Genomic DNA, 11,366 nt, shown 5'->3' on the forward strand with positions numbered 1-11,366 from the left:
TCCAGAATTTTTAACACACCTACATGCGCCCCTTGCCATGCAAGTGGAATAATTCACAACCAGCAGATGTGTCTAGGAAGATTCAAGCGATTGATTAGCATCCACAATTGACAAGCGTGCTGTTATTAGTGCGCAGGAAGCACCCTCCTCCCACGCCTACACTTAATTTAGAAACAGTACAAGTGTTCCCGTAAGATTCTCAAGCCTATGTCGGAAAGATCTGCCTTGCGCTGAGTTCACGTAAATCCCACTGCACATTCCTATTCTTTGCGTGCAGTCAGCTGCTACTGGTGTTGCTAGTTGTGACTGCTGATAACAGATGCCGTAGCAATCAATTCATGGAGTGAGTTGTATGTTTTGCGATAGTCTGTCTCTGACAAGCAAGCACAGGTGACATAGGTGCGAACACAGGAAGCTTGCAGACCCTCGCTGCCTGCAGACACCGAGCAGCCACACTAGGAGGGCGGCCTAGGCCGTAGGCGAAATGTGCTCATTCGCTTTGGCGCGACGTCGAACTATAAATAATGCTGTCACTAGCGTGTGCGTTGCGTGAGCGTCGTGGAAAGTCGGAAAAGTCGGCTGCGAGGGTGAGTGCCAAGTTTGGGGAGCGTTTCGTAGTATGCGCAGTGCAATGGAGACGCGGAAACTTGTTGTGGCCCAGTGTTTTGCAGTTGGACGACAAGATTGGTACACAGTAGTAAAGAGCGAGGCACTGAGTTGGCATGAATAATGGAATGCACAATGGGGCTCGAGATGCGTTTGTTACCTCAGGTGCTGTATGATTGTCGACAAGGAGTGAAAACGGAGCAATTTGTGACGGCTCTTTCAATTTAAGACGTTAAAAACAGACGGAATTTGCATTTGTAATACCAGAGCATCGAAACTACTTGGAACTTTTGTGTATATGAACGGGTCCGCGCCTTTGTACTCTGCTCCCTTCACCGCTACAAACCAACAACCATCGTGTCCGTGCGCATCTGAGCCGCAAAGAATGGGGAATAGTGCCGTTTGCTCGTGCATGGGGCGTAGCTCAGTTGGTAGAGCGTTCGCTTGGCATGTGAAAGGTCCAGGGTTCAAGCTGCGGCGCCTCCATTTTTTGTGGTCAGTGCATGGTAAGTGTTGGTCGGAGAGCAAGATGTAAGTGTGGGGACCGGCTGTTATCGAGGTGTCATCGAGTGCAGATCTGTCTTAGGTATCGCGGCTTAACCTCATTGAAGTATAGAGGGTGGACAACACGTTGGTCTTACTCAGAGCGGTGTCCGAATTCTATTTTCGACGTTATACGTGCCACTTTCATTGTGGCCAACTACGATTCGATACAGAATGCACGAAACCTGAAAGACACCCTAACGGATACATAGAGAGTAGTGTTTGTCTGCTGAATAATGGGAGTGCAAGGATCTGTGTCGTCTATATGGCTGTATGTAGCACCATTAGTCTTCGGGGGGCTAGCGTAGCTCAGATGGTAGAGCGCTCGCTTTGTATGCGAGAGGTACTGGGATCTATACCCAGTGCCTCCAGAATTTTTAACACACCTACATGCGCCCCTTGCCATGCAAGTGGAATAATTCACAACCAGCAGATGTGTCTAGGAAGATACAAGCGAATGATTAGCATCCACAATTGACAAGCGTGCTGTTATTAGTGCGCAGGAAGCACCCTCCTCCCACGCCTACACTTAATTTAGAAACAGTACAAGTGTTCCCGTAAGATTCTCAAGCCTATGTCGGAAAGATCTGCCTTGCGCTGAGTTCACGTAAATCCCACTGCACATTCCTATTCTTTGCGTGCAGTCAGCTGCTACTGGTGTTGCTAGTTGTGACTGCTGATAACAGATGCCGTAGCAATCAATTCATGGAGTGAGTTGTATGTTTTGCGATAGTCTGTCTCTGACAAGCAAGCACAGGTGACATAGGTGCGAACACAGGAAGCTTGCAGACCCTCGCTGCCTGCAGACACCGAGCAGCCACACTAGGAGGGCGGCCTAAGCCGTAGGCGAAATGTGCTCATTCGCTTTGGCGCGACGTCGAACTATAAATAATGCTGTCACCAGCGTGAGCGTCGTGGAAAGTCGGAAAAGTCGGCTGCGAGGGTGAGTGCCAAGTTTGGGGAGCGTTTCGTAGTATGCGCAGTGCAATGGAGACGCGGAAACTTGTTGTGGCCCAGTGTTTTGCAGTTGGACGACAAGATTGGTACACAGTAGTAAAGAGCGAGGCACTGAGTTGGCATGAATAATGGAGTGCACAATGGGGCTCGAGATGCGTTTGTTACCTCAGGTGCTGTATGATTGTCGACAAGGAGTGAAAACGGAGCAATTTGTGACGGCTCTTTCAATTTAAGACGTTAAAAACAGACGGAATTTGCATTTGTAATACCAGAGCATCGAAACTACTTGGAACTTTTGTGTATATGAACGGGTCCGCGCCTTTGTACTCTGCTCCCTTCACCGCTACAAACCAACAACCATCGTGTCCGTGCGCATCTGAGCCGCAAAGAATGGGGAATAGCGCCGTTTGCTCGTGCATGGGGCGTAGCTCAGTTGGTAGAGCGTTCGCTTGGCATGTGAAAGGTCCAGGGTTCAAGCCGCGGCGCCTCCATTTTTTGTGGTCAGTGCATGGTAAGTGTTGGTCGGAGAGCAAGATGTAAGTGTGGGGACCGGCTGTTATCGAGGTGTCATCGAGTGCAGATCTGTCTTAGGTATCGCGGCTTAACCTCATTGAAGTCTAGAGGGTGGACAACACGTTGGTCTTACTCAGAGCGGTGTCCGAATTCTATTTTCGACGTTATACGTGCCACTTTCATTGTGGCCAACTACGATTCGATACAGAATGCACGAAACCTGAAAGACACCCTAATGGATACATAGAGAGTAGTGTTTGTCTGCTGAATAATGGGAGTGCAAGGGTCTGTGTCGTCTATATGGCTGTATGTAGCACCATTAGTCTTCGGGGGGGCGGGCGTAGCTCAGATGGTAGAGCGCTCGCTTTGTATGCGAGAGGTACTGGGATCTATACCCAGTGCCTCCAGAATTTTTAACACACCTACATGCGCCCCTTGCCATGCAAGTGGAATAATTCACAACCAGCAGATGTGTCTAGGAAGATACAAGCGAATGATTAGCATCCACAATTGACAAGCGTGCTGTTATTAGTGCGCAGGAAGCACCCTCCTCCCACGCCTACACTTAATTTAGAAACAGTACAAGTGTTCCCGTAAGATTCTCAAGCCTATGTCGGAAAGATCTGCCTTGCGCTGAGTTCACGTAAATCCCACTGCACATTCCTATTCTTTGCGTGCAGTCAGCTGCTACTGGTGTTGCTAGTTGTGACTGCTGATAACAGATGCCGTAGCAATCAATTCATGGAGTGAGTTGTATGTTTTGCGATAGTCTGTCTCTGACAAGCAAGCACAGGTGACATAGGTGCGAACACAGGAAGCTTGCAGACCCTCGCTGCCTGCAGACACCGAGCAGCCACACTAGGAGGGCGGCCTAAGCCGTAGGCGAAATGTGCTCATTCGCTTTGGCGCGACGTCGAACTATAAATAATGCTGTCACCAGCGTGAGCGTTGCGTGAGCGTCGTGGAAAGTCGGAAAAGTCGGCTGCGAGGGTGAGTGCCAAGTTTGGGGAGCGTTTCGTAGTATGCGCAGTGCAATGGAGACGCGGAAACTTGTTGTGGCCCAGTGTTTTGCAGTTGAACGACAAGATTGGTACACAGTAGTAAAGAGCGAGGCACTGAGTTGGCATGAATAATGGAGTGCACAATGGGGCTCGAGATGCGTTTGTTACCTCAGGTGCTGTATGATTGTCGACAAGGAGTGAAAACGGAGCAATTTGTGACGGCTCTTTCAATTTAAGACGTTAAAAACAGACGGAATTTGCATTTGTAATACCAGAGCATCGAAACTACTTGGAACTTTTGTGTATATGAACGGGTCCGCGCCTTTGTACTCTGCTCCCTTCACCGCTACAAACCAACAACCATCGTGTCCGTGCGCATCTGAGCCGCAAAGAATGGGGAATAGCGCCGTTTGCTCGTGCATGGGGCGTAGCTCAGTTGGTAGAGCGTTCGCTTGGCATGTGAAAGGTCCAGGGTTCAAGCTGCGGCGCCTCCATTTTTTGTGGTCAGTGCATGGTAAGTGTTGGTCGGAGAGCAAGATGTAAGTGTGGGGACCGGCTGTTATCGAGGTGTCATCGAGTGCAGATCAGTCTTAGGTATCGCGGCTTAACCTCATTGAAGTCTAGAGGGTGGACAACACGTTGGTCTTACTCAGAGCGGTGTCCGAATTCTATTTTCGACGTTATACGTGCCACTTTCATTGTGGCCAACTACGATTCGATACAGAATGCACGAAACCTGAAAGACACCCTAATGGATACATAGAGAGTAGTGTTTGTCTGCTGAATAATGGGAGTGCAAGGGTCTGTGTCGTCTATATCGCTGTATGTAGCACCATTAGTCTTCGGGGGGGCGGGCGTAGCTCAGATGGTGGAGCGCTCGCTTTGTATGCGAGAGGTACTGGGATCTATACCCAGTGCCTCCAGAATTTTAAACACACCTACATGCGCCCCTTGCCATGCAAGTGGAATAATTCACAACCAGCAGATGTGTCTAGGAAGATACAAGCGAATGATTAGCATCCACAATTGACAAGCGTGCTGTTATTAGTGCGCAGGAAGCACCCTCCTCCCACGCCTACACTTAATTTAGAAACAGTACAAGTGTTCCCGTAAGATTCTCAAGCCTATGTCGGAAAGATCTGCCTTGCGCTGAGTTCACGTAAATCCCACTGCACATTCCTATTCTTTGCGTGCAGTCAGCTGCTACTGGTGTTGCTAGTTGTGACTGCTGATAACAGATGCCGTAGCAATCAATTCATGGAGTGAGTTGTATGTTTTGCGATAGTCTGTCTCTGACAAGCAAGCACAGGTGACATAGGTGCGAACACAGGAAGCTTGCAGACCCTCGCTGCCTGCAGACACCGAGCAGCCACACTAGGAGGGCGGCCTAAGCCGTAGGCGAAATGTGCTCATTCGCTTTGGCGCGACGTCGAACTATAAATAATGCTGTCACCAGCGTGAGCGTTGCGTGAGCGTCGTGGAAAGTCGGAAAAGTCGGCTGCGAGGGTGAGTGCCAAGTTTGGGGAGCGTTTCGTAGTATGCGCAGTGCAATGGAGACGCGGAAACTTGTTGTGGCCCAGTGTTTTGCAGTTGAACGACAAGATTGGTACACAGTAGTAAAGAGCGAGGCACTGAGTTGGCATGAATAATGGAGTGCACAATGGGGCTCGAGATGCGTTTGTTACCTCAGGTGCTGTATGATTGTCGACAAGGAGTGAAAACGGAGCAATTTGTGACGGCTCTTTCAATTTAAGACGTTAAAAACAGACGGAATTTGCATTTGTAATACCAGAGCATCGAAACTACTTGGAACTTTTGTGTATATGAACGGGTCCGCGCCTTTGTACTCTGCTCCCTTCACCGCTACAAACCAACAACCATCGTGTCCGTGCGCATCTGAGCCGCAAAGAATGGGGAATAGCGCCGTTTGCTCGTGCATGGGGCGTAGCTCAGTTGGTAGAGCGTTCGCTTGGCATGTGAAAGGTCCAGGGTTCAAGCCGCGGCGCCTCCATTTTTTGTGGTCAGTGCATGGTAAGTGTTGGTCGGAGAGCAAGATGTAAGTGTGGGGACCGGCTGTTATCGAGGTGTCATCGAGTGCAGATCTGTCTTAGGTATCGCGGCTTAACCTCATTGAAGTCTAGAGGGTGGACAACACGTTGGTCTTACTCAGAGCGGTGTCCGAATTCTATTTTCGACGTTATACGTGCCACTTTCATTGTGGCCAACTACGATTCGATACAGAATGCACGAAACCTGAAAGACACCCTAATGGATACATAGAGAGTAGTGTTTGTCTGCTGAATAATGGGAGTGCAAGGGTCTGTGTCGTCTATATGGCTGTATGTAGCACCATTAGTCTTCGGGGGGGGCGGGCGTAGCTCAGATGGTAGAGCGCTCGCTTTGTATGTGAGAGGTACTGGGATCTATACCCAGTGCCTCCAGAATTTTTAACACACCTACATGCGCCCCTTGCCATGCAAGTGGAATAATTCACAACCAGCAGATGTGTCTAGGAAGATACAAGCGAATGATTAGCATCCACAATTGACAAGCGTGCTGTTATTAGTGCGCAGGAAGCACCCTCCTCCCACGCCTACACTTAATTTAGAAACAGTACAAGTGTTCCCGTAAGATTCTCAAGCCTATGTCGGAAAGATCTGCCTTGCGCTGAGTTCACGTAAATCCCACTGCACATTCCTATTCTTTGCGTGCAGTCAGCTGCTACTGGTGTTGCTAGTTGTGACTGCTGATAACAGATGCCGTAGCAATCAATTCATGGAGTGAGTTGTATGTTTTGCGATAGTCTGTCTCTGACAAGCAAGCACAGGTGACATAGGTGCGAACACAGGAAGCTTGCAGACCCTCGCTGCCTGCAGACACCGAGCAGCCACACTAGGAGGGCGGCCTAAGCCGTAGGCGAAATGTGCTCATTCGCTTTGGCGCGACGTCGAACTATAAATAATGCTGTCACCAGCGTGAGCGTTGCGTGAGCGTCGTGGAAAGTCGGAAAAGTCGGCTGCGAGGGTGAGTGCCAAGTTTGGGGAGCGTTTCGTAGTATGCGCAGTGCAATGGAGACGCGGAAACTTGTTGTGGCCCAGTGTTTTGCAGTTGAACGACAAGATTGGTACACAGTAGTAAAGAGCGAGGCACTGAGTTGGCATGAATAATGGAGTGCACAATGGGGCTCGAGATGCGTTTGTTACCTCAGGTGCTGTATGATTGTCGACAAGGAGTGAAAACGGAGCAATTTGTGACGGCTCTTTCAATTTAAGACGTTAAAAACAGACGGAATTTGCATTTGTAATACCAGAGCATCGAAACTACTTGGAACTTTTGTGTATATGAACGGGTCCGCGCCTTTGTACTCTGCTCCCTTCACCGCTACAAACCAACAACCATCGTGTCCGTGCGCATCTGAGCCGCAAAGAATGGGGAATAGCGCCGTTTGCTCGTGCATGGGGCGTAGCTCAGTTGGTAGAGCGTTCGCTTGGCATGTGAAAGGTCCAGGGTTCAAGCTGCGGCGCCTCCATTTTTTGTGGTCAGTGCATGGTAAGTGTTGGTCGGAGAGCAAGATGTAAGTGTGGGGACCGGCTGTTATCGAGGTGTCATCGAGTGCAGATCAGTCTTAGGTATCGCGGCTTAACCTCATTGAAGTCTAGAGGGTGGACAACACGTTGGTCTTACTCAGAGCGGTGTCCGAATTCTATTTTCGACGTTATACGTGCCACTTTCATTGTGGCCAACTACGATTCGATACAGAATGCACGAAACCTGAAAGACACCCTAATGGATACATAGAGAGTAGTGTTTGTCTGCTGAATAATGGGAGTGCAAGGGTCTGTGTCGTCTATATCGCTGTATGTAGCACCATTAGTCTTCGGGGGGGCGGGCGTAGCTCAGATGGTGGAGCGCTCGCTTAGTATGCGAGAGATACTGGGATCTATACCCAGTGCCTCCAGAATTTTTAACACACCTACATGCGCCCCTTGCCATGCAAGTGGAATAATTCACAACCAGCAGATGTGTCTAGGAAGATACAAGCGAATGATTAGCATCCACCATTGACAAGCGTGCTGTTATTAGTGCGCAGGAAGCACCCTCCTCCCACGCCTACACTTAATTTAGAAACAGTACAAGTGTTCCCGTAAGATTCTCAAGCCTATGTCGGAAAGATCTGCCTTGCGCTGAGTTCACGTAAATCCCACTGCACATTCCTATTCTTTGCGTGCAGTCAGCTGCTACTGGTGTTGCTAGTTGTGACTGCTGATAACAGATGCCGTAGCAATCAATTCATGGAGTGAGTTGTATGTTTTGCGATAGTCTGTCTCTGACAAGCAAGCACAGGTGACATAGGTGCGAACACAGGAAGCTTGCAGACCCTCGCTGCCTGCAGACACCGAGCAGCCACACTAGGAGGGCGGCCTAAGCCGTAGGCGAAATGTGCTCATTCGCTTTGGCGCGACGTCGAACTATAAATAATGCTGTCACCAGCGTGAGCGTTGCGTGAGCGTCGTATAAAGTCGGAAAAGTCGGCTGCGAGGGTGAGTGCCAAGTTTGGGGAGCGTTTCGTAGTATGCGCAGTGCAATGGAGACGCGGAAACTTGTTGTGGCCCAGTGTTTTGCAGTTGGACGACAAGATTGGTACACAGTAGTAAAGAGCGAGGCACTGAGTTGGCATGAATAATGGAGTGCACAATGGGGCTCGAGATGCGTTTGTTACCTCAGGTGCTGTATGATTGTCGACAAGGAGTGAAAACGGAGCAATTTGTGACAGCTCTTTCAATTTAAGACGTTAAAAACAGACGGAATTTGCATTTGTAATACCAGAGCATCGAAACTACTTGGAACTTTTGTGTATATGAACGGGTCCGCGCCTTTGTGCTCTGCTCCCTTCACCGCTACAAACCAACAACCATCGTGTCCGTGCGCATCTGAGTCGCAAAGAATGGGGAAGAGCGCCGTTTGCTCGTGCAGGGGGAGTAGCTCAGTTGGTAGAGCGTTCGCTTGGCATGTGAAAGGTCCAGGGTTCAAGCCGCGGCGCCTCCATTTTTTGTGGTCAGTGCATGGTAAGTGTTGGTCGCGGCGAACCTAAAGGCACGCAAGATGTTGCAAAGCCAGCGTCACAGACTGATATGATGTATACTGACGTAAGGAGAGCAAGATGTAAGTATGGGGACCGGCTGTTATCGAGGTGTCATCGAGTGCAGATCTGTCTTAGGTATCGCGGCTTAACCTCATTGAAGTCTAGAGGGTGGACAACACGTTGGTCTTACTCAGAGCGGTGTCCGAATTTTATTTTCGACGTTATACGTGCCACTTTCATTGTGGCCAACTACGATTCGATACAGAATGCACGAAACGTGAAAGACACCCTAACGGATACATAGAGAGTAGCGTTTGTCTGCTGAATAATGGGAGTGCAAGGGTCTGTGCCGTCTATATGGCTGTATGTAGCACCATTAGTCTTCGGGGGGGCGGGCGTAGCTCATATGGTAGAGCGCTCGCTTAGTATGCGAGAGGTACTGGGATCAATACCCAGTGCCTCCAGAATTTTTAACACACCTACATGTGCACCTTGCCATGCAAGTGGAATAATTCACAACCAGCAGATGTGTCTAGGAAGATACAAGCGAATGATTAGCATCCACAATTGACAAGCGTGCTGTTATTAGTGCGCAGGAAGCACCCTCCTCCCACGCCTACACTTAATTTAGAAACAGTACAAGTGTTCCCGTAAGATTCTCAAGCCTATGTCAGAAAGATCTGCCTTGCGCTGAGTTCACGTAAATCCCACTGCACATTCCTATTCTTTGCGTGCAGTCAGCTGCTACTGGTGTTGCTAGTTATGACTGCTGATAACAGATGCCGTAGTAATCAATTCATGGAGTGAGTTGTATGTTTTGCGATAGTCTGTCTCTGACAAGCAAGCACAGGTGACATAGGTGCGAACACAGGAAGCTTGCAGACCCTCGCTGCCTGCAGACACCGAGCAGCCACACTAGGAGGGCGGCCTAAGCCGTAGGCGAAATGTGCTCATTCGCTTTGGCGCGACGTCGAACTATAAATAATGCTGTCATCGAGTGCAGATCTGTCTTAGGTATCGCGGCTTAACCTCATTGAAGTCTAGAGGGTGGACAACACGTTGGTCTTACTCAGAGCGGTGTCCGAATTCTATTTTCGACGTTATACGTGCCACTTTCATTGTGGCCAACTACGATTCGATACAGAATGCACGAAACCTGAAAGACACCCTAACGGATACATAGAGAGTAGTGTTTGTCTGCTGAATAATGGGAGTTCCAGGGTCTGTGTCGTCTATATGGCTGTATGTAGCACCATTAGTCTTCGGGAGGGCGGGCGTAGCTCAGATGGTAGAGCGCTCGCTTAGTATGCGAGAGGTACTGGGATCAATACCCAGTGCCTCCAGAATTTTTAACACACCTACATGCGCACCTTGCCATGCAAGTGGAATAATTCACAACCAGCAGATGTGTCTAGGAAGATACAAGCGAATGATTAGCATCCACAATTGACAAGCGTGCTGTTATTAGTGCGCACGAAGCACCCTCCTCCCACGCCTACACTTAATTTAGAAACAGTACAAGTGTTCCCGTAAGATTCTCAAGCCTATGTCGGAAAGATCTGCCTTGCGCTGAGTTCACGTAAATCCCACTGCACATTCCTATTCTTTGCGTGCAGTCAGCTGCTACTGGTGTTGCTAGTTGTGACTGCTGATAACAGATGCCGTAGCAATCAATTCATGGAGTGAGTTGTATGTTTTGCGATAGTCTGTCTCTGACAGGCAAGCACAGGTGACATAGGTGCGAACACAGGAAGCTTGCAGACCCTCGCTGCCTGCAGACACCGAGCAGCCACACTAGGAGGGCTGCCTAAGCCGTAGGCGAAATGTGCTCATTCGCTTTGGCGCGACGTCGAACTATAAATAATGCTGTCACTAGCGTGAGCGTCGTGGAAAGTCGGAAAAGTCGGCTGCGAGGGTGAGTGCCAAGTTTGGGGAGCGTTTCGTAGTATGCGCAGTGCAATGGAGACGCGGAAACATGTTGTGGCCCAGTGTTTTGCAGTTGGACGACAAGATTGGTACACAGTAGTAAAGAGCGAGGCACTGAGTTGGCATGAATAATGGAGTGCACAATGGGGCTCGAGATGTGTTTGTTACCTCTGGTGCTGTATGATTGTCGACAAGGAGTGAAAACGGAGCAATTTGTGACGGCTCTTTCAATTTAAGACGTTAAAAACAGACGGAATTTGCATTTGTAATACCAGAGCATCGAAACTACTTGGAACTTTTGTGTATATGAACGGGTCCGCGCCTTTGTACTCTGCTCCCTTCACCGCTACAAACCAACAACCATCGTGTCCGTGCGCATCTGAGCCGCAAAGAATGGGGAATAGCGCCGTTTGCTCGTGCATGGGGCGTAGCTCAGTTGGTAGAGCGTTCGCTTGGCATGTGAAAGGTCCAGGGTTCAAGCTGCGGCGCCTCCATTTTTTGTGGTCAGTGCATGGTAAGTGTTGGTCGGAGAGCAAGATGTAAGTGTGGGGACCGGCTGTTATCGAGGTGTCATCGAGTGCAGATCTGTCTTAGGTATCGCGGCTTAACCTCATTGAAGTATAGAGGGTGGACAACACGTTGGTCTTACTCAGAGCGGTGTCCGAATTCTATTTTCGACGTTATACGTGCCACTTTCATTGTGGCCAACTACGATTCGATACAGAATGCACGAAACC

At 49.4% G+C, this 11,366-nt stretch overlaps 1 non-coding gene across 1 annotated transcript; it reads left to right on the forward strand.

Annotated features, from left to right (window-relative positions):
• Positions 1–8,593: 8,593 nt before the first annotated feature.
• Positions 8,594–8,666, forward strand: Trnaa-ggc (transfer RNA alanine (anticodon GGC)). The gene has a single exon. It is a non-coding gene; the product is annotated as a tRNA-Ala (tRNA).
• The last annotated feature ends 2,700 nt before the right edge of the window (positions 8,667–11,366 follow it).

Source organism: Schistocerca gregaria, chromosome 9 (genome assembly GCF_023897955.1).
Source record: "Schistocerca gregaria isolate iqSchGreg1 chromosome 9, iqSchGreg1.2, whole genome shotgun sequence".
NCBI classification, from domain to species: Eukaryota; Metazoa; Arthropoda; class Insecta; order Orthoptera; family Acrididae; genus Schistocerca; species Schistocerca gregaria.